Source organism: Aethalodelphis obliquidens, unplaced genomic scaffold, assembly GCF_003676395.1.
Source record: "Aethalodelphis obliquidens isolate GAN/ISIS:26980383/991018 unplaced genomic scaffold, ASM367639v1 scaffold34, whole genome shotgun sequence".
In the NCBI taxonomy this organism is placed as follows: Eukaryota; Metazoa; Chordata; class Mammalia; order Artiodactyla; family Delphinidae; genus Aethalodelphis; species Aethalodelphis obliquidens.
Genome location: NW_020837978.1, coordinates 12,753,748 through 12,778,049, shown reverse-complemented (window position 1 = coordinate 12,778,049; position 24,302 = coordinate 12,753,748). Strand labels below are relative to the sequence as shown.

At 41.8% G+C, this 24,302-nt stretch overlaps 1 protein-coding gene across 14 annotated transcripts in view; it reads left to right on the top strand.

Moving 5' to 3' along the window:
- ATXN1 (ataxin 1) overlaps positions 1–24,302 on the top strand; it is a 399,625-nt gene that overhangs the window by 134,281 nt on the left and 241,042 nt on the right. For 13 of the 14 annotated variants that reach the window (XM_027128420.1, XM_027128428.1, XM_027128426.1 and 10 more), the window contains one exon: positions 18,743–18,871. The gene's annotated coding sequence lies outside the window, so the exon portion shown is untranslated. Of the gene's footprint in view, positions 1–18,742; positions 18,872–23,528; positions 23,605–24,302 lie in introns of all 14 variants that reach the window. The other variant, XM_027128422.1, reaches the window with a different exon arrangement.

The window sequence follows — 24,302 nt, the reverse complement described above, 5'->3', positions numbered from 1 at the left end:
GCTCCCGGGGTGCTTCTTCCAAGCATCCCCTGCATTGCCTTATGTGAACCTCGCCTTGGGGTGTCCTCCCTACCCCGACCTCTGCTCCAGTCCAGTTATTTCTCTCCCTTCACTGCAGCTTCCAGGCCAGTCTCTGCCCAGCAGCCCGTTTACCTTACTCAGCATCCATGCCTCCCCTGTTTCTGGTCGAAGCCTCCCGGTTCTTTTGTGGTTTCGTCCTCTCCTGCCTCTCCAAACATCGCCAAAATGGTGATATTTGATTTGTAAAATTTAGCTCGGACCTCCTCAAGAAGGGTGAGCCAAACCCAGTGCTTTGCAAGTCCCCCCCACCCCGACTCCCATTCACGGTGCTGGGGCCTCTCTCTCGGCTGGGTCATCTGCTCACCTCGAAATGTGCCTTCCCTCGTGGGAAATTTGTTTTAAATCAGGCTCTGGGTGCCAGGGGCTCAAGGCTGTGTAAACTCAACTGGGGGGGCTCTTGGGGGTCTCCCCATGAAAAATTCATTACAGGCAGACCTCCGAGATTCTGCGGGTTCGGTCCCAGACTTCCCCAATAAAGCGAGTATTGCAGTAAAACCAGTCACACGAATTTTGGGGTTTCCCAGTGCATGTTGAGTTTATGTCTACGCTGCTACAGGGTAGAGGGTGGGGCCTGGGAAGGGGGTGGCACAGTGAGGAATGGCACGGTATCTCTAGGCTTCCGGGACCAGGGGGCTGGGGAGGAGAGGAGTGGGAAAGGGCTGAGATGCTCTCAGGCAGGAAAAGAGCCAGATAAAAGAACAGTAACAGAGAAGGACTAACCCCAGGCCTGCCTTTAGGGGGCGCCTGGCTCCATGGCCTGAGGCCAGAAGCTTTGAGAAACCGGTAAGAATGAGGCTCTTGAGTTCCCAGGGATTCTGGCCCTTAGCAGATGTGGCTGGATCAACCCGGGGCTGCATTTAGCTGCACTTGGGAACCACTGTGTCCTTTCCGAGGATAGTTTAGCCTTTAGGATAGCAATGTGCCAGCTACTTTATATTCATTGTCTCATAATTGTTATAATATTATAATCTGTAATAATAATTCCTATTTTATACGTGAGTAACTGAGGCTGAGTTACAGAGTTTTTGCCCCCGGTCAGAATGGCGTATGAACCCCACCTGCGATTTCAATGGATTTCCATCTTTAGGGCAGGCCTGCACATGAAACAAAATAAGCTTTTACAAATAGGGGAGTTACCTTATCCTGTCTCCCAATTCAGAAGGCTGGCTGCTAGCTGATGCTGGAATTTAAAGGCAAGTAAAGCTTTTGATCCCTCAATTTAAAAGAGAGAAGGTTTAAACGAATATTTTTTAGGAGGCAAAACAATGAATGACGTATATTCGTATTGAAACAATACGATGCCTCACTGGTGTTACCCTCCGCAGCTTGGGGTGGAAAAGGCGACGAACAGAGCAGAAACCCCTGGGGCCTAAGGGGAGGCACCTTAGGGGACGAGAGGGGACGGATCCTGTGACAGACTTTACCTACTTTACGATTTGAGTCTGGACAGCTCTGTTTCACCTTCCTCTGGGATCAGAAAAATAGATGCTGGGGCACGTGCTCTGCTGCTTATGCTTAGCTCACCAGGGATAGCTTAGCATGGGGGTGATATTCATTCCCTTGGCATGAATTTTGAAAACTTCAAGATTTACGATTTGAGAACCCTCCCTCTGAAATGCATGAGAATTTTCTCATAGAAACAGATTCTGCTTGCCAAATAGATTCCACTTGCAAAAAATCTTCTAGTTACATTTCTCCTCTGAGTTATTGAAACAAATAGATTTTAAGTGTCTAGCTGGCTCAGGGATTGCATCCTGTTAGAAGGTCACAATGGAAAAAAGATGGGTGTTACCAGTGTTCCTGGAAGAATAAACTTGAAGCCCCCTGGGGAAACTCCAGGTTCCACCTCTCATCCAGTATCCTGCAGGCTCATTTTTTTCTCACTCTTGGTATAGTATCAATGCTAGCACTGAGTAATTTACTCCAGGTGTCTCATTAGAGTGAAGACATTAAGAATTTAATCTTTAATTTTAGCGTTTTGATGGGGATTTTCCTTTTCCTGTGTGTGTGACTACCTGTAATAATTTCAGGAACAAGCCCGGCTTTGTTATGCTTCCTTCATCTTACCTCACCTGGCCTAGATAACATGCATTCCCAATTGTATTGAGAGTTTGCAGTGAGGCAGCTAAGCAACAGGCCCTAACAGCTGGGTCATTTTCTAAGAATCAAAGGACATGAGTTGGGTTTCCAGGTCTGGCTTTGGCCTGGTTGGTGAGAGCCGACATTTAACCTGTCTCAGCCTGTGCGCTTGGGGCTGATGAACATTGCTTTGCCTGATTCATAACTTAGAGGCGATGAAACTTGTATTCTGAGGCCTTTTCTTTGACTCATTTATTCAAACAAACATTTATCATTGGATGAATGGTGACTTTGACTTAAAAACACTATACAGACATAAAACACTGGCAGCTTGTAGATAGCAGGTTTTTTTCTTTGCTCTCCTAAAGGAATTTCATCACCAAATCCTCATGCATCTTGAACCTCAAGAAGAATAATCCTTGCCTTTGTTGGAGTTTTAAATTTAGACTAATCAGACGATCGTGAAGCGTTCTGTTCAAAGCATTCCATTTAGGCTACCCACTTATTATACTCTGCTCTTAAGAAGAGATGAATGTGATTAGCGTCAAACATTCAGTTGGTGTTTTTGCATGTCTAATACCAGGGAGAAATTTTCAAAAAGTTGTGCCTGCTGTTTAATATTATTCTATAGTCAACTTTTAATTATCTCTGCTGATGGAATGTAATCAGTGATGTGGATACTCCAAAATCATTTCCTTTGGCTTTGGGAAGCGTTGTATGCATGAAGCTTTTATTTACCTTCCATAATGGTTTTGCTCAACTAGTATTAAAATGATGCCAGGGCTTCCCTGGTGGCGCAGTGGTTGAGAGTCCGCCTGCCGATGCAGGGGACACGGGTTCGTGCCCCAGTCCGGGAAGATCCCACATGCTGCGGAACGGCTGGGCCTGTGAGCCATGGCCGCTGAGCCTGCGCGTCCGGAGCCTGTGCTCCGCAAGGGGAGAGGCCACAACAGTGAGAGGCCCGCGTACCGCAAAAAAAAAAAAAAAAGATGCCAGATTCTTTGCGTACACAACTCATCAAAGGAAGGAAGGAGGGAATGGTCCAAAAGTATACTGGGGGTTAGGGAAAGGTTAACTGGAATTTGCACATTTGTAATAGATAATACACAGAATGAATCAACCCAAAGTTATTCATCTTGATTATTAGATAGAAAATAATGGCCAATAATTCACTACAGTTGCATAAAGAAAAACACAATAAACCACTTACAAGATTTCCATGCACATATATTGCTGTTCCCACTTCTATATTTTGAAATTTTCTAAAAGTGAATCTGCTGAAGTCCACTCCAGTAACCACTACAGCAGTAAACACTGTCGGTTTAGTGATCTCCAAAATGTGGTCTGCAGATCACAGTGCTCCAAGGAGGCCTTTTGGGGAAACAGAAGGGCTGGTCTCCTGACCTGTTAATGTTTCTAAATAATGTCCCTGTTACTTGTATTAGCTGTTACCGTTTATTGTTAAAAATCCCTCTCTCCTTCCTATTTGTTCAGGTTAAGCTTATTTTTATGGGCAGCAGTTATAGAAGGAAATTTGGGGAAGGTTTATCTTCTGCCTAGAAGCGTTTTAGATTTCGAAACTCTTCTCAGCCTAAAAATATATTTCTGCCTCAGCCTGCTCTAGAGCCCCTCCCCTCCTCCCATTTTTAGACCTCTCTGTTTGGTCCATTCACCTGAGAGACTGGTGAGATTGCTTAGCTCACGCCTTGGAAGTCAAGGATGGCTGGCTTTCCAGGGTGAGCTAAGGGGCGATCCCTAAGTGTGGAGATACTGATGCCTAGGAAAAGATAACCATCTCTGGCTACACACTTCGGTGTGGGGCCTGTCCTTGGTAAGTTGGTAGGAAAGTCTCCGGCCCCACTGACCTGGCCTGTGGGTCAGTGGGGTCTGATTGACATCATTGGGCTTCAGCAAGTTGGAAGCTACATTTAATCTCTGCTACTGGCTTCCCTGCCTGCCACCTGCTCATATCTTCACCTAACCCACGCCCTTGCAGGTGACCCCATAGGACAGCTGTTCAGATGTTCCCCAATGCCTCGTTTCCCCAGCTGGACACCAAGCATGGGAGAGCCTTGGGAGGGGCTAGGCATGGCTCTTTGGCGAAGGCCAGTTTCTAGGTTCACAGCTTGCCAGCCAGTCTACATTGCAAATAAATGTCAGCCTGCAGCCACCACGTGCCCTTGAGCAGAAGCTGACCTCAGCACATTTGTGAAACAGATTCTGTCACTGGGTCCCAGGTGGCCCTTTCTCCTGCCACCCCCATCTCCATCTCTGCTGACCTTCCCATCATTTCCACATCAGGAAGCCAGCGTCCTCATGTTGTCCTCACTTGTTCCCCTATTATGACCTCTTCTGTAAAAAAGCAGAGGAAAACTAGTGTCTGAATGTCTGCTATGAGTGGGCCACATACTTTTATGTACATAATTGAACTTCAACTTTGCACCAACCTTCTGAGACAGGTGTTTGTCTCATTTCCCAGCTGATGAACTTGAGACTCAAGCCAATAAATAACTTCCCCAAAGTTACAGAGCTGGAAAGTGGTAAAGCTCAGCTTTAATTCAAAACCTGTTCTCTTTGCATATATGTTTGTGTGTGTGTTTCTTTTTTTGGATGTCTGGATATTCCACTTCCAAGATAGCATACTATTCTGAAATTTAAAGAGAGAGAGAGAGGGAATCTTTAAACCAAAGGAAAGACTCTAATTATGGAATTTCAGGTATCCATGACTTTTTGGAGGGCTGTGATTTGAAAGCCACACCCCCTGGCAACCAGCCCCTGCAAGGTGTGACAAGCTGTGTAACATGCATCAAAGCGTCGTTCGTAATTGACTGCTGCTTTTAGTTAATCCTAGACTGCTCCCTTGCTTCTATTTCTAGCACAATTTAGAACTCAATGGTTTCTCTTTGCTGTCCCCTGGCCAGGGATGTGTGCTTTCCTGGTTTTCTAACAAAACTTTAACCCGTGTTGGGAGCAAAATAGTTTACTTCCGGCCACCTCTCTCAAAATGAATTTGGCAACACTGCATTTAGGAATATGCTTTACCTACATTGAAAATAGCTTTATGTTGCTTATCTGGGGGCCCACAGTGACCTTGAACATGAGAGACATTCTTCCCTAAGAAATGTTTTCCTGCCCTGCTGCCTTGATTGTAGCCAACAGAAGGGGCGGTCCACACATGCCAGCAGGGTTAAGGGGCTTGGGTGAGCACATCTGTTTTCTACTGTGGAGACACTCACCGCTGACGAAGTTCCCTTACAAAGCCCAAAGGAATTTTCCTCCTTCCACCGGAGGTGTTTATAACCTCTAATTTGCTTGCCATGGCTCTTGTAGAAACGAGTAGGAGCTCAAACCACTGGCACGCTGCCACGGAGCCACTGTGGGCTGGTGTCCCAGAGCGTGGCACTCCCCTGTGGGTGCTGGGATGCAGATGGGGAGGAGGAAGGATTGGGGTTGGAGCAGCAGCCCCTGGGTCCCAACTTCCACCCTGCTCCCTGGAGGTGTGCGCCTGGGCCAAGGGGACAGCCAATCAGGGAGCGGGAAGGGACCGCGTGGCGCAGTAAGTGGAGGAGAGGGGATGAACTCGTGGGCCGGTGGTCCAGCGTCAGAACAGGTCTTTTGCAAGATCTTACACCAAAAGATTAGCTTTTTTATTTTTTTTTTTGCAGTACGCGGGCCTCTCACCGTTGTGGCCTCTCCCGTTGCGGAGCACGCACAGGCTCAGCGGCCATGGCTCACGGGCCCAGCCGCTCCGCAGCATGTGGGAATCCTCCCGGACCGGGGCACGAACCTGTGTCCCCTGCATCGGCAGGCGGATCCTCAACCACTGCGCCACCAGGGAAGCCCCAAAGCTTAGCTTTTTTGTTCTCCCTGCCTGCCAGTGAAGAACATACCCCTGGCGGAAGATTTGCCCTCATACCTGTTTTGCCTCGGGAAAGCGCTGCCCTTTGTGCTGCTGTAGTGTTTGAAGAGACCTCTACCTGGTGCTTTGAGCATGACCTCATTCCCCATAGGAATTTAAAGGGCGGGGGGGGGGGGGGGGGGGGGGGGGGGGGGGGGAGGACTAATTAGTCCCTCCTTAAGCACTTACTACGAAGTACAACAATTCTCCTGAACAGATCATCTAGTCGCTGAATAGAAAGCCAGACACACTTTTAACATAATCTCGGAATACAACGTCATTTTAAATAAAAGCTTTTTGTAGTTGTGGCAGATGATTATGTTTTAATAGGATCTGTACGTATCCGTGTTACAAAGGGATCCTGTAAAATGGGATGATCTTAGTACCTTCTTTTTTTAGATTTTTTTTTTGATGTGGTCCATTTTGAAATTCTCTATTCAGTGTGTTAACAATATTGCTTCTGTTTTGGTTTTTTGGCCACGAGGCACGTAGGATCTTAGCTCCCCACCAGGGATGGAGCCCACACCCCCTGCATTGGAAGGTGAAGTCTTAACCACTGGACCGCCAGGGAAGTCCCTGATTTTAGTGTTTTTGCCAATCTTGAAAGCTGTCTCATAATCTGGAATTTCACCTGAGGTTACAGACACATTTTTTTTTCCTCATCCTATTTGTGGGCATCCAGCACCAGATACTAAATATCAAAATTTTGTTCACCATGTGCTCTTAGTAGAAAGTCAATGGGAGCGGAAGGAAGGAAAGGCTGATCAAGAAGGAAAGGCTGTTCTCTTAACACTGCCTGACTAGGTTCCAGCTCTCTGGCCGGAACAGAGAGGGTATGACCGGTATGATTAAAATAAGGCCCCTTGGGGGCTTCCCTGGTGGCACAGTGGTTGAGAGTCCGCCTGCCGATGCAGGGGACATGGGTTCGTGCCCCGGCCCGGGAGGATCCCACATGCCGCGGGGAGACTGGGCCCGTGATCCATGGCCGCTGAGCCTGCGCGTCCGGAGCCTGTGCTCCGCAACGGGAGAGGCCACAACAGTGAGAGGCCCGCGCACCGCAAAAAAAAAATAAATAAGGCCCCTTGGCCCTGCTTAATTAAAGCAGTGTGGGAGTCTAATAAGAAGCATAATACCTCACTGATAGACACCAAAAAATCTCAAATAGGTGACTTAAGGCATTAATACCATTTGCTTGTTTGTTTGACTTTTTTTTTTTTTTTTTTTTTTTTGTGGTATGCGGGCCTCTCACTGTTGTGGCCTCTCCCGTTGCGGAGCACAGGCTCCGGACACGCAGGCTCAGCGTCCATGTCTCACGGGCCCAGCCGCTCAGCGGCATGTGGGATCTTCCCGGACCGGGGCACGAACCCACGTCCCCTGCATCGGCAGGCGGACTCTCAACCACTGCGCCACCAGGGAAGCCCTGTTTAACTTTTTATCACATCTAGATGTTCAGAGACACCCATTGTATAGGTGAAGGTGCCCAACTCTACCTTCTCCCCTCACTGTCAGCTTTTCACAGATCTGTCTGCTTGTCGGGGTTAACCAGTAAGAAAGAGACCAGAATGGAGAAGGGATGCGAAAACATGGTCAAGATCATTTAAATTCTGAGAGTGGTTACTACCAATAATAAATGGCTGTGGGGAAGAAAGTTGAAACTGTTGGCAACAGTATTGGGTGAAGCTGACCAGGTTTCACAGACTGTTGCCCTGGTCTCTGTTCCTATTAGTCAAAGAAGGCAGACTAGTTATAGTTACTCTCTCAAATAACTTCAGGGTCTGCTATGGTGCTGTCCTGCCGTTGTTACCATTGTACCAGGAAGTGGTTCTGTTCATTGTAGTCTTTGCCCCTCCTCATGCCCTTTATTTGCTAAATCTACACTGAGACCCAGCCAGGTCTGTAGATACCTGAGGGAAAGATGTAGAACTGGATAATTTGGACCTCACACTTGCAGTAGAGTAGCCTCCAGCTTTGACCTTGATCTTTTGGGAAGGAAGAAGCCTTTTCCTTAAACCTAAGCCTGGAAAAACCTAATTACAAAGGTTTTTTAAAATTTTTTGCTGGGCTTCCCCGGTGGCGCAGTGGTTGAGAGTCCGCCTGCCGTTGCAGGGGACACGGGTTCGTGCCCCAGTCCAGGAAGATCCCACATGCCGCGGAGCAGCTGGGCCCGTAAGCCACGGCCGCTGGGCCTGCGCGTCCGGAGCCTGTGCTCCGCAACGGGAGAGGCCACAACAGTGAGAGACCCGCGTACTGCAAAAAAAAAAAAAAAAAATTTTTGCTGTTTTAAAATAAAAGCTCATAAGGCTTTTCTTCATCTACTTCAGTTATTTATCCCTCTGTTTCTCTCTTTTTTTTTTTCTTCCATGTCTTTATTGGAGTCTAAATGCTTTACAACGTTGTGTTAGTTTCCGGTGTACAACAAAGTGAATCAGCTCTATGTATACATATATCCCCATAACCCCTTCCTCTTGTATCTCCCTCCCATCCTCCCTATCCCATCCCTCTAAGTGGTCACAAAGCACCGAGCTGATCTCCCTGTGCTATGCAGCAGCTTCCCATTAGCCATCCATTTTACACTTGGTAGTGTATATACATCAATTCTACTCTCTCACTTTATCCCAGCTTCCCCTACCCCCTTCCTGTTCTCTCAAGTCTGTTCTCTATGTCTGTGTCTTTATTCCTGTTCTGCCACTAGGTTCATCAGTACCACTTTTTAAAATTCCATATATATGCGTTAGCATACAGTATTCGTTTTTCTCTTTCTGACTTACTTCACTCTGTATGACAGATTCTAGGTCCATCCACCTCACTACAAATAACCCAATTTCGTTCCTTTTTATGGCTGAGTAATATTCCATTGTATATATGTGCCACATCTTCTTTATCCGTTCTTCATCTGTCAATGGACACTTAGGTTGCTTCCATGTCCTGGCTATTATAAATAGTGCTGCAGTGAACATTGTGGTACATATCTCTTTTTGAATTATGGTTTTCTCAGGGTATATGCCCAGTAGTGGGATTGCTGGGTCATATGGTAGTTCTATTTTTAGTTTTTTAAGGAACCTCCATACTGTTCTCCATAGTGGCTGTATCAATTTACATTCCCACCAACAGTGTAGGAGGGTTCCCTTTTCTCCACACCCTCTCCAGCATTTATTGTTTGTAGATTTTTTGATGATGGCCCTGCTGACCGATGTGAGGTGATACCTCATTGTAGTTTTGATTTGCATTTCTCTAATGATTAATGATGTTGAGCATTCTTTCATGTGTTTGCTGGCAATCTGTATATCTTCTTTGGAGAAATGTCTGTTTAGGTCTTCTGCCCATTTTTGGATTGGGTTGTTTGTTTTTGTGATATTGAGCTGCATGAGCTGCTTGTATATTTTGAGATTAATCCTTTGTCAGTTGCAGCATTTGCAAATATTTTCTACCATTCTGAGGGTTGTCTTTTCGTCTTATTTATGGTTTCCTTTGCTGTGTAAAAGCTTTGCAGTTTCATTAGGTCCCATTTGTTTATTTTTGTTTTTATTTCCCTTACTCTAGGAGGTGGGTCAAAAAGGATCTTGCTGTGATTTTTGCTATAGAGTGTTCTGCCTATGTTTTCCTCTAAGGGTTTTATAGTATCCGGTCTTAAATTTAGGTCTTTAATCCGTTTTGAGTTTATTTTTGTGTATGCTGTTAGGGTGTGTTCTAATTTCATTCTTTTGAATGGAGCTGTCCATTTTTCCCAGCACCACTTATTGAAGAGGCTGTCTTTTCTCCATTGTATATTCTTGCCTTCTTTGTCAAAGATAAAGTGACTATATGCGCGCACGGGTTTATTTCTGGGCTTTCTATCTTGTTCCATTGATCTGTATTTCTGTTTTTGTGCCAGTACCATACTATCTTGATTACTGTAGTTTTGTAGTATAGTCTGAAGTCATGGAGCCTGATTCCTCCAGCTGTTTTTCTTTCCCAAGATTGCTTTTGCTATTTGGGGTCTTTTGTGTTTCTATAGAAATTGTAAAATTTCTTTTTCTAGTTCTGTGAAAAATGCCATTGGTTATTTGATAGGGATTGCACTGAACCTGTAGATTGCTTTGGGTAGTATAGTAATTTTCACAATATTGATTCTTCCAATCCAGAAGCATGGTATATCTCTTCATCTGTTTATGTTATCTTTGTTTTCTTTCATCAGTGTTTTATAATTTTCTGAATACAGGTCCTCTGTTTCTCTCTTAATATTGAAGGAAATTAAAGAATTATCTCAATTTGCCATACTTTTGTGTAGTTTAAGTTTGTACATGACTTCCTGTTCCAAGTGGGCAGTTTTGGTCCCTGGGACCCTTAGTATTCTAGATCATTCTTTGACACCTTTGGTAGCCACCTTGCTTAAGAATTGAATGATTGGGAAATAAAGCCAAGTGGAGCCTTCAAATCATTTATCCTCAGTCTAGTCTAAGTGGCTAGTTAATGCCCCATTTGAAGGTGGAAAAATAAACATATCTTAGGAAGTAGTTTTCATTTGCTATGTTTAGTGAGGAACAAAATATAAACTCACCAGCGTGAGAGAGAGGTATACGATGTTTATTTCTTTATGAACATTCATAACTTGGGCCAATAAAATAAGAGCACCAGCTTTAGATCACATAGCTCTCCTTGATTTTAAAATGTTTTCACAGTTTAAAAAATGATAGGGTGTACTACTGGTAGGAGTGTAGATTGGCATAGCCATTTTGGAAAACAATATGGCAGCATTGTGTAAGAGTGAATATTCGTATACCATGACCCAATCAATCCATTCCTAGGCAGTACCCCAGAGAAACTTTGCTTATGTGTATTGTTTCTACTGGAAACAGCATTGTTTCTAGTAAAATAATTAAATAAAATGAACACTAGAAACTAAAAATGTTAAAAATCCATTAGTAGAACACTGAAAAATTCACACAAGGGATATTATACAGCAGTGAAAATGGACGATCCACAGCTGCTACCAACAGCATAGTTAAATCTTAGAAGCAACATTGTGTGCAAAATAACTAACCACAGAAGTCTATATATAATAAGATAGAATTATTTATAAAGTTTAGAATCAAGCAAAATTAAATGATATATTTTACGGTAAGATACAAAGTTCAGGACTGTGGTTACCTCTGGAGAAGAGGTGGGGGAGAGCTTAGGGAAGTAGCAGATAGGTATATGCATCGTTATTGGTAATGTCTTAAATGAGATGGTACGTTTATGGGTTTTCATTTTATTGCTGTGCGTCATAGATTATATACATGTTGTGTGCATCCTTTTGTAGATTTCAAATTTTGCATAATGCAAAAATTTTTTTTGGATTAAAAAATTTTTTCTAGCTTTATTGAGGTACATTCAGCTCTATGGAAGTTTAGGGTGTACAGCATAATGATTTGACTTTACATGTATTGTGAAATTATTACCACAATGTTTAGTTAACATTCATCATCTCGTATACATACAAAAAAGAAAAAGAAAGAATTACTTTTTCCTTGTGATGAAAACTCTTAGGATTTACTCTCTTAATAACTTTCATCTGTATCATATAGTCATCAAGTATAGTTATCATGTTGTACATTATTACATTTGTAAATTACAAATATTTTAAGGTGATAGCATAAACCAGAATTTCCCCTTGTTGTTCCCATATTCTACCTATTTCCTATCATAGTCCCTTTTTTTTAAAAGTAATTTTATTTAATTAATTAATTAATTTTTTGGCTGTGTTGGGTCTTCATTGCTGTGCACGGGCTTTCTCTAGTTGTGCTGAGCAAATGCTACTCTTTGTTGTGGTGCACGGGCTTCTCACTGTGGTAGCTTCTCTTGTTGTGGAGCCTGGGCTTTTCACGTGTGGGCTTCAGTAGTTGTGGAGTGCGGGCTCAGAAGTTCTGGCTCGCGGTCTCTAAAGCGCAGGTTCAGTAGTTGTGCACGGGCCTAGTTGCTCTGTGGCATGTGGGATCTTCCTGGAACAGGGCTCGAACCCGTGTCCCCTGCATTGGCAGGTGGATTCTTAACCAGTGCACCACCAGGGAAGTCCCTATAGTCCCTTTTCATAGTCTCCAGTGTCTTGACATTACACATGAGTGTTTAAAAGATGTGGTATGACAGGGAAATCCTTGGGGTCCTTTGGGTGGCTGAGGATGTAGGGTGAAGCTGACAGTATCCCCGAAGTGGGATGAGATAGGAGACACAGAAGCCCTCTACTCCTGTTCCTACGGAACGCCTAGAGAATCTTGGGTCATGGAGAAAAGAGAGCCCATTAAATAAGGCTTGGCGTGACCTTCTGGAAACTCCATATTTATTGTCCCAATGGTGATGAATAGTTCCGAATGTGGACAATCAGCTTGGATAGCTTATTAGGAGAAACTTGTTCTTTTGCTGCCCACTGTTCTTTTCTGAGCAGAACGTGGCCTTGAGTGAGGAGGGATTTGGCATGTGTATAATGATGTCATAGGTGATGCAGCCAGGCAAATTATCACAGAGGCTTAATCTTGAAAAATTAAAAGGCTATATGTGAGAGATTGGTCCATGTGGGAATAAGAATGACAGTGAAAGTGGAAAACATATGCCAGGACTGGTGTGGTGCTCCTCTGGGTACCAAAGTTCTTTCCTGCTCAGATGCATCATCACTAAAGTGCTGGCCAGTCTTGGAAGGCGAGGGCAGACGTCTCCAGGGGGTCCTCAGCTTACTCTTGAGCAACTGCATAGAGTAATGTGTGGCATGCCCGTGTGGTGGAGGTTGAATCTTCCTCTGGATTTCCATTGAAGGAGTGTGTGGAATCAATACCCAACTGCACGTTTGTCCTGAGAACACCCAGAGGCCCCTGTGTGGCTTGGTATTTTTCAGACTAATTCTCCAAGAGGAAAATGTGCAGAATGTCTGTTTTCTAAAATAGTTTTAGCATCTTTTATGCAATGCTGATGCATCTGGAAGTGAAAATGCTAAGAGTTTCATTTCACTAAAAATGGATTTTTTTTCTTTAACCTTTAACTTTAGATCACAAGCAGTGACATTTTCACCATAGTCTTAAGGGTATCAAAATGTGTGTGTTCGTTGACACATTGAACCAGTCTTTACTGAGAATATTAATGTGCAAAGGAATGTGCAGTTTGTTATGAAAAATGCAGAGACCTGATAATGACTCTTAGGATCTCACAGTGTAGAGAGGGAAATGGGTCATTCATTACATGACAGAACAAATAACAGTATATGTGGAAGCATGTCACAGAGGACGTGACGTCTGAGCTGAATCTTAAAGGAAGAGTAACATTTGAATTGGTAAGAAGGGCATTCCCTGTTGAGGGACCAGCATAAATAAAGAGGAATTTTGCCTTGTAAATTTCTAAGATTTCACCAGATTTTATGACACAAACACAAGTATCATGATAATGAAATTAATAGGAAATTCAGAGAAATATTATCTAAGTAAATTAAAACTTTTTTTTTTTGCTAAATTTGTTTGTCCTACCTTTTCATCTTAATTATGTTGCAAAGCACAATAGATTTGCATTATGTTAAACTGGTTAATAGTTGTGCCCAATGAATAGAATTATAATTCAGTTTAAAAGTAGTTTAGTATCCTACTGGTAAAACAGTTAAGAATTTAGCATTTAAGTAAATTTAGATAATTTAGAGTTTAGATAAATTTAGACAAATTAGAAGTTTGGGGTTAACAGATACACACTACTATATATAAAATAGATAAACAACAAGGACCTACTGTATAGCCCAGGGAACTATATTTAATATCTTGTAATAACCTATAATGGAAAAGAATCTGAAAAAGAGTATGTATATATACACACACACACATATATGTATACGTATAGATGAATCACTTTCCTGTATACCTGAAACGAACACAACATTGTAAATCCATTATACTTCAATTAAAAAAAGAAGTTAGCATTTGTATATTTCCCCTTCGTAACTCTATTACTTCTCAGAAAATGGTCAAGCCCCAATTAGAAATCTAACTTGCTTTGGGTTTTGTCATTTATCACAGAGATAAAGATGAATTGAGAATAGAAATCTCAAAATGCAATAATGATAGTACTTTATATTTCAGTAGCACACAGTATATATAAAATAGTTCAGTATTTGTTATTTAAATTCAGCAAGTGTGCAACAGAAAGAGCAATATGACTAAATTATAAGTTTGCTTTGCAGAATAAACTATTGCCAGTATATTCTGCTCAGCTGTGTATTGGTAGCATTTGTAAACAGTTCATTCTTACATTATTTTTCCTAAAAAACCTGTTGCAGAATTATTTTGCGTCTTTCCCCCTCTTTGCAGAGTCTGTTAAATTTTAGCAATTCTAAATCAGAATAGCATCTAATAGACAACACGTGGAGTGTGTTGGCTGTTGATTCAAACGTTTTTATGGCATATTCATTAGACAAATACGTAATATTTATAAAGTCTGTCCAGTAGTTAAAAGACATGGATGAATATGTATCCCTATCTTGTTTTTTTAGCAAAAGAAATAATTCACAGTAAGCGTTTCTAATTATTTCAGCTAAACGTTTATAGCGTTTGAATGACAATATTTGTTGTTTCTATCGTTTAGATTTTATAGGTAATTTTTGGACAGAAATGCTTCTTTCATGTTGAAGTGTCTGTGCCTTTACACATACATTGCAGATTATTGAAACAATAACTTGCCCTTCAGCTGTAGTGAATAAAACTCTCCTTTATCCTTAGTTTGCTGAGGACCTCTCTGATCACCTTTCTGTGGCCTTACAGAGATGCTAATGCTAATTAATGTTTTAATAGGAAAAAATGTTGGCAAATAAAACTGTTAAATTTGAAGCATGAATTATAAATTCACCTTGGTTGCCCTAATGATAATGTTTATAGAGCGCTTCCAGTATGCTGAACTCTGTACTAAATATTTTACTTATGGAGACTTCCCTGGCGGTCCAGTGGTTAAGACTCGGCGCTTCCACTGCAGGGGGCATGGGTTTGATCCCTGGTTGGGGAGCTAAGATCTCACATGCCGTGCAGCCAAAAAAAAAAAAAAAATTATTTTTTTACTTATATATAATTTTATATATATATGTAATATATATACTTATATATATTATTATATGTATGATAATATATACTTATATATTATTTGAATATAAATATTTTACATATATATGCTTATATATTATTATATACATATGGTAATATATACATATATATTATTTAATTTTCCCAACTACTGTGTGAGGTGGGTGTTATTATGCCCATTTTACAGATGAATTTGTAACCATTATGCCTCACAACATTTAATAATAATTTAAATATACTATATTAATAATGTATTGATATTTTAAATATGCAACTCTGGAGCTTTACACATATTTCATATATCTATAAACTTTCTTTTGTTCATTCAACAAATATTTATTTACTGACTATTTATGTGCCAGGCTGCTATGCTAAACTCTGGGGAGAGTGGGATGAGGCAGTACCCACCCCCTCTTGCCTTTAAGGGACTTAGCAATGTACTGGGAGAGATGAACTTGGCCTAAGACACAAGTACAAGAAAATATGATAATTGCTTTAATAGGAGTAGGTACAGGGTATTGTAGGAAAATGGGAGAAGGGGACCTCAGCTCCCCAGAAGGTTTAAGAGAGGTCTTCACAGACAATCAGCCCTAGCTCTGAAACTTGAAGAGTGAGTCTGAGTTTGAAAAGATGATCAGAGAGAAAAGTGCAGAGGGAAAAGAATAGACCAGGGTGTGGGCAGGAGCCGGAGCCAGGCAGGCTTGGTCAGGCAGCTACAGGGATTCAGAGGGGCTGGGTGTCAAGTGCAGCTGGAGGAGGGCCATCGTGGCTGAGGTCAGATCACAAGGAGGCTGGCCTGCTGTTCTAAGGAGGGCGGACCTTGTGCTCTGTGTGTTGAAAAGCCATCAGCAGATTGATTCAACAAACACTCATTAAATTATGATAAGGGATGTCCTTCTCCTCCGCTCCCTCTTCTTCTCATTTATTCATTCAACAGGTTTTTAGTGAGTGCCTATAACATGCCTAGCATTGTGTTGAACAATGAGGATAAAAGCATGAGCAAGAATTTGACACAGTTCTGTCTTCCTGGAACTTACTAATTAGTGGGGGAAACAAGCATTCATCGGTGAATTTAGCAAAAAAAAAAAAGTAAAATTACAAAGGTGACCAGTGTAACAAGGAAGAGAGTGATTCTGTAAAAGCATGTAGTAGGGGGTAGTGACCTGGCCGAGGAGATCAGGAAAGGCTCCCTTGAGGAGAAGAGGACTGAACTGAAGGAGGAGAAGAGGACTGAACTTGTAGTCAAAAGACTACAAGGTCATTTGATGAAGAAGGTGGGTGATTCGGGGAGACGTCTCAGCAAGGAGGAGATGTGTGCAAAGGGTCTGAGGCCTAGAAGAGCTAGGTACTTTTCAGGAATGAAAAGTAAGGCAGAAGAGCTGCATGCAGGCTGGAAAAGAATGCAAGGGCTGGATCACACTGGGCCCTGGGAGCCATGGTCAGAATCCAAGCTCTGTGGAAAGCCGCTGCAGTGCTTTGGGCAGGTGCTGAGGATGGGCTGTAGGAGAAGGGGCTGTAGGGTGGCAGGGAAGGAAGCAGGGAGACTAAATGGGAGGGCAGCAGAATGGTCCAGATGAGTCGGGATGGTGGGCAGCCTGGAGCGGAGGTGGTGGTCGGGAGAGAAGGGGAAGGGTGTGTGCTGGTGGCAGACTCAGTGACTGGATGGTTGGGAATGGGGCATAGTTTGGAAAGGACAATGTCAGGGTGATGTCGGTGCCATTGCTGAGCTAGGGAAACATAGGAGGGGGCAGAACCCCCTCTGCTTGGATTCCCGGAAAACCTCAGGAGAGGTGGAGAAAGACATCAAAAGGAATTGAGATTGGAGGTTGGCCTTGAAGAATGAGTAGGCATTTTCTAGTTGGCAAGGAGGGGAAAGGCATGCTAATGAGAGGGAGTGGCGGGCTCAGAGGCACAGAGGCGTAACCAGAATAGTGCAAACAAATAATGGCATCCGCACACAAGTACAAAAGGGAAGTTAATATGTGACCCATAAATAACTGTTGATTTCTTGATACGCTCATGTCTATTTTGTGCGCAGTCATCCTAAGACCTATAGTAGGTAGAGTTTGTAAATAGGTTAAAATGTTTAAGTGTTTTTTTTTATTCCATGGACATAATATATAGAAATTCCTCTCTTCCATATTTTAAAGTAAGGATTCACATATGGCTCTTGATTTTATTATCTGCTTTCTTTCTAATGAAATTTAGCCATTTGGGTAGGACTTCGACTTTAGGTATCTCCTTAGTGTTTTGGCATCTGGATTTGGGATTAATCGACATTTTAAATTTACTGAAATAACTATAAATTTACTCCTGATGGACATATGATCATGTTGATTTCAGTTTAGCTTGGAAACTAAAATCAAAGGACAATCAAATTCAAAAAGAGTTAGTAATGCTAAGAGGTAGGTGACATATTGACTCTGGGGAAAAATAAGGTGACATTGAATTAATATTTAACTTTTTTATAATAAGTACAAGAGTGCTGATAATCAGATCAATTTTGGAGATGTGATAAAGCACTGAAATTATGAGCATAGATTGCGTGAAAGATAATGGCTTAAATACTGCCTTTAACATCTGCTAGCCCTACAAATGCCCAGTTTTCTTGTCAATAAGAGAGATAATAATGATTACTAGCTACCTCACAGGGTGCGGTGGAGGGGAGTATTGTATGTAAAGCATTCGCACAGTGCCAGGAACATAGTCAGTGTTCAGTAAATGTCCGTGATGACTTTGAGTATCAGTGATACTGTGCTTCACCGGAGTCATCAACAGAGGGGCACGTACAGTTTCTAAAGTGAAAGTCAAGGCCTTCCCTGGTGGCGCAGTGATTGAGAATCTGCCTGCTAATGCAGGAGACACGGGTTCGAGCCCTGGTCTGGGAAGATCCCACATGCCGCGGAGCAACTAGGCCCGTGAGCCACAACTACTGAGCCTGCACGTCTGGAGCCTGTGCTCCACAGCAAGAGAGGCCGTGATAGTGAGAGGCCCGTGCGTCGCGATGAAGAGTGGCCCCCACTTGCTGCAACTGGAGAAAGCCCTCGCACAGAAACGAAGACCCAACACAGCCCCAAATAAATAAATTAATTAATAAAATTAAAAAAAATATAAAGTGAAAGTCAGGCTGTTATGGTAAATACATGTACCGAACTTGCTTACCTTTGTGGCTAGAAAGAATCTTAGAAAGCGTCAGATTCAGTAATGTTTCTGACATTTTCTGGGGAAGAACTAACTGTTTTTCATTTCTCAGAAGTTTTGGGATCAATTAGAGAAAGAGGGGAAGGAATAGGGTTATTTTGATGGTGTTATTCCTAAGGTCAGGAGATGGGCTGGGAAGCAACCCCCTGGCAGGCAGAGCCCTCTCATCCTCAGAGGTGAGGACCTGCTGTGTGTCTGCATGCTGAGTTTTTGGTATTCTGAATTGTCTCGCGTGTGTTATCTCTGTGTGTGTGGTGTGGTGTGTGTGTGTGTGTGTGTGTGTACATGTGTGAGAGAGAGAGAGAGAGAGATAGGGAGGGAGAGAGATTATGCAAATATGTTTTTCTTCTCTGAGAATTCAGCTAATGTGAATGAAGACCACAGAAAACTGCCTAACTCAGTGGGAATATTGTTTTTGTAATTACAGGTCTAGGCTTTTTGTATTGAGTTTCTCTACTGTCTCCCCTTCTGCTCAAGCAAAATCTGTGTGAAAAGATCTGCTGGGAAGGAGCTGACTGCTTATGATTCTCCATTGTGATGAAAGCACATGGTACAGGTAAATATCTCCGAAATCTTTAACCGAAAATAACTATCATTTGATTGTAAAATCTCTAAGATAGTGGTGGGGATGTTTACATGTCTATTCACACACACACACGCACACACACGGACAACATAAACATACATCTGTAGATTCACGTGTCTTCCATCTGTTTATTCTCTCCATCTCTGTAAAAATGGAACCCTTGCTTTTTTGTGGGAAAGAAATTAACTTCTATTCATTTTGAGCTCACTGACTTGGATGATGACAAGGCATTAATAAGAAAGGGATAACTCTGATCATTGTGTTTATAAATTCAGCTAGAGAGACTACCCTCAGATGGTAGTGGTGAACAATGCAACATATGCTATCACCTAACCTTTTTCTTCCTCTCAGCAATGCAATAATGAACATCTTTTCATTACAAGTTATTTATCTACAAATATATAGCATACCACTGAATACATATCCTAAAATACATTTAATTGATCTTCTCTAGTTGGACATTTAAGATGTTTCTAATTTTTTTTTTTGCTTTTATGCTACCAAGAATGTTCTTATGGCTTCATGTTAGTTGCCATTATTAATGGTTTCCTTGGGATACTTCCTTAGCAGTAAATTGCTAAATTTAAGAGTTTTCAAGTTTTAAGACTCTTGCTACTTGTTGCCAAATTACTTTCCCATAAAGTCAGACCAGTTTATATTTCCAGAGGCGCAGTATATGAGAGACCTACTTCCATATAGTTTTGCCAGTGCTGAGAATTTTGAAAACAAAAAGAGTCTTTGCCAGTTGATTCTGAGAAATGGTGCCTCTAATGTGTCCCTTTTTTGGGGGTGGTGGTTGTGAGGGAGGGGGCATTTATTTGTAAATAATACTGTTTTGAAGAACCTTTCTTCTGTAGACAGTAGCATGCTTGAAACTTACCAATAGTTAACATTTGAGAAATAATACTAAATCAAGAAGCATGGAAGGGTCCTAGACAACCGTGAGATCACATACTTTTTCAATGGAAAACATAATTTTTTATTATTTAATAAGAATGAAAAGGTATTTAATAAAAAGCAGCCATCATTAAACATGGATCTGAAGTTAATATACATGTATGTGTGTGTATATATATATATGTACTATGCAGGTGTGTGTATATATATGTACGTATGCAGGTGTGTGTATGTATGTATGCATACACATACATATGTGTGTATGTATAACACTATATACACGTGTGTGTCTGTATACATACACATATACCCATCGAACATTGGGAGTAGGATGAAATATAATTATGGTCGTACCGTATGATTCAGGGGCTGTGGATCACAGTCGATAAGACGGCAGGTTCCAGACTGCCTCGGCTCAAACTCCAGCTCTGCTCTTTTCTTGAAGTATGACCTTGGGCAAGTTACTATACAGCTCAAAGTCTAAGTTTATAAAATGTAGATAATACTAGTACCCATCTCATAGGGTGTTTTTACAAGGAACTATATGTGAGATCATTTAAAAGTCCTATTCCAAAAGAGTATTTAATGCTATGAGAAGATGGTCACGATCAAAGTAAAAAAAGCAAAGTATGACACTAACCATGGTACAATCCCATTCTTGTAAAACTGTTTTTTCCCTTCTTCCTCCTTTGTTTCATCCTCCTCTGGGATCCAAAAAAGGTATAATATATTTCTGAATGGCTTTTATTAGAATTAATGGAGTAATCCCAGTTCTGGAGAAACTGGCTGACTGAAGTCTGCAAGTCAGAGACCCATTCACCACAGAGCTATGAAGTCAAAACTGTCTATGACACTGACCAGTGGGTCCCTTGGAGCAGCCCTTATGTGAGAACAGAGCCTCATCCCCACCCCCGGCTGCCTGACTCCTGAGATACAGCAAGGACCTTGGATAAGGCCAGCTTCCTGGCCCCTTGGAGCTGCACTGAATCGCTAACGGTCCAGCTCCACACATGAGCTGCCCTGCTAGGCTCATCTTGTTCTCCCATTACTAAATAAGCTTCCTTTCACAAGGGCGAATCCCTCAACCCTTGAACCACATCATAAGGTTGCTGCAATGTAGAAGGAAAAAGTCAGAGCGTGATTTGGCATCAAGGAGACAAACCCACGGCGACTTGTCTGGCTTCAGCTAATGCTTTTCACCGGAGACTCTGCAAGTCTTGTGTATGTACATTTATTTTGGCCCAAAGTTCCAGTCTAATTTGAACAGCTCTGTACTTTTCAGTAAAAAAGGAACATCCGAATTCCCAATTAAGACAGTTTAGCTTAAGAATTCCTCTTTAGTGGACCATAAATTATTCTCCTCGTAATGATTACGAGGACGCATAAGAAAATGAAACTTGGGTTTATGCACGTACATATGTTATTTCAACAAAATTAATAAGTTCACAAAGGGAGAGAGGACAATGAATGTGTCAGCAAAGATAGGTCAGCAAAAGAGTGCGTCGTGTTCTGCCAGACTCCTGCGAGCTTAGGTAGGAAGGCCGAGCATCCCCGTAGTAAGGGCGGTGGTAACAGCGCCATATGGGATGTTCGGTATTTGGATAGCACTTTGATTCCTCCCCAGCTACAGAATCAATAGGGACTCAAACAGAGAGGAAGAAAGGATTCTCTAGCTGTGCATGCTGGTGTGCAGATATGCAGACACGTTGATTAGTAGGGGCTTACCAGGATGAAATTTCTTTAGGGAGGCAGAAGAGTGGGGAATATTTAACCACATTTCACAGCACTTTTGGGTTGTCTCCATAACCAGACCATTGTTGCAATCATGTGGGAAAGTTCTCTGCAAGACCAGGCCAAATCATTCTTGAGAACTCAATTCAGAGAGTCCCATAGGACCTTTGGGGTGCCTTTGGGCTTTGCCAGGACAGAGTGAGAGCACAGATTTTGAATTGGAAGAAACCGAGATGATGTCTGTAAATTCTGATCTCATTTAGTCATTCATCCCTCATTTATTCATTCAGAAAATACCTCTTTGGGGGCCACGATGTACTCACACAGTTCTAAACACTGGAGATACGGGATGGGACAAGGTGGACAAGGGCCTGCCCTGATGGAGCTTTCGTTTCTAAGGCAGATACCGGCGGCAGCATCAGAACCTGGTTTGGGTGAACAGGGGAGACGATCTGGACCATTCTTAAAGGAGGTCTAGAGTGCATCTGAAATGAGAGAGTGGAGAAACCAGTGGAGAAAAAGACCTGTTGATCCGGAAGGTGCAGGCAGAAAGAACTAGAGGAGAGGGGCTAGCAGTGAGGTTGTGGTCACTGAAAGCAGGACCAGATTGGGACGTGAAGAAGGTGCCGAGAGAAGACAAGTGTGAAACTTGGCTTGGATGCACGATTGTCGGAGCCCATAAAAATCATGCAGCCCCCGATATCTCAATTTAGGTGATAGAAATAAAGCTTGCTATCGATAATCTGTCTGTTAACAGATTGTGAAATGGGTGTTTTATTCTATGACTGTATAAACATGTGAGACAGGAGAGTGGATGGCTCATGGTATATAGGGTGGTACTTTCTTTTTTCAACCACACACAAAAGAAGAACTGAGGTGGTGGCTTCACCAGAACACATTGACCTTACTCTAACTTTGACTAATGACATCCCTATTCTTACCTTATCCACCATCCTTCACGTTAGAGAGCGAGATTAGTTCTATGATCAATTTTCCCTTCTGTGGGCAACCACAGTTAACTTTATTTAGTTAACTTTAAACAGATTTAACTTCTGGATCGAAATAGTCTCTCCAGTTGTCACCTCTTGGCCTCTTTAGTATTTTGGTACCCTTCCACTCCGCTTGTTTGTGGGATTGTGGTTCTTCTTACCTTCCTCCCTCCACTCCTGGTTGCTTTTAGTGGTCTCTTAAATCATAAAATCCACTTAGAGATTTATTTTATCTCCTTTGACCTTCAACATGGGTTTGGGAAAGGCTACATTTTTGGCTTTGGCTTTACTATCATTGAGGGACCCTTTTCTTCTGTATTAATGCTCCCTAGTCAACTGCTTTATTCTGGGGCTTAAACTTCTGCTATATATTTCACTCAAATACTTTTCCTTTCTTTGAGAAGCCCAGTTCGTTTAGTTTAGTTGCCCATCCCACTCCCAAACCATTCCACCCAAGCCCCCAGCACACACACTGGGATTTGCAATGTACATTTCCAAGGTTAAGAAAACCCTACTGGTATTCATTAAATCTTTAAAATAGAGATCTTCTCCAAAATCATCTTTTAGCATAAATATGTTCTTCTCTTTTCCACTCTAGTTCCTTCAGTCTGAAGGTAGTCTGCATAACTCATAGCTAGTTTGGGGGAAGGTATTATTTTGAGACACTTTAATGATGTTTTTCATGGCAAAATGAAAAATGTAGAGACAAAGACTCCAGGGTACATAGTGTTTTATATGTAGGCATAGCTTTTCAAAACTGTTTTGGAGTGTATTCGAGTGTCTAAAATAATTTACCAGACTTCTGTATAAAGCATTTTATTCTTTGAAAAATCTTATAAATAATATAATTTACTGTGTCAGTGTGCAAACATTCCCATAGTTCTCTTACCTTTCATGAAATGAGGTAGAATATTTTGTCATCTGACAGTAAAACACATGAGAAAATGGTTGATACCGAAGCCTACTGTTTTATTTATTTATTTTTTCTTTTCCATGTTGGGGTGCTGAAGCATAATGCTGCAGAGATTCCTCCCTCCTAATACACTAATGCTGCTCTCAGTGTTGGCAAACTGTACTCTTCAAAGTGTGAGTGATGACTAGATGTGTAGAAATATCAAAGTGTCAGTATTCTGTGGTACTTTTTAAATTACTCTTTTTTTCTCTTAGAGTTTATCAAATGAGATGAAGTATTTGAGTATGTTTTCTAAATTCTAGAATATTACCTATTATAGCCGTTGGTGTTACAGTATTTAGAGGTTGAAGGGAACGTGAAGATCATTTAGTCCCCTTTTCCCCCAACTCAGGACCCCCTCAGATATCATTAGTGCCTTTCATTTCACTAGGGTTCAGATGGCGAGTCATTGATTGTTCATTGATTATTGAAAGAACCATTATCACTGTAAGATTTAGAAATAGTATATAGAAATTCGTGGGAGTAGTATACTCTTCTGTTTGAGTTATCAAGAAACAAAAGATGCATGCCTCTAGATGCCAAGCAGTATCAAGGATTATGTCTTTAGATTAAATGAGAAGTATATCATTGATATTTATTTAGATTTTCACTAAGTGTTTTGAGTAAAATTTGGGAAGGTCATTTCTATGACTTGGCAATTTACTCTGCCTCCTGTTTTCTCTTTGGAAGTATTCTTTCTTCTGTATCTTTCATTTTTCTTTTCTTTAAAGTGAGGACAACAGGTCAATGTGAAGATTACATACATAATCAACTTTTAGAACATTTCCTGGCCTGGCACATGGTTAAAGCATCTGCTACTACTAATTCTGCT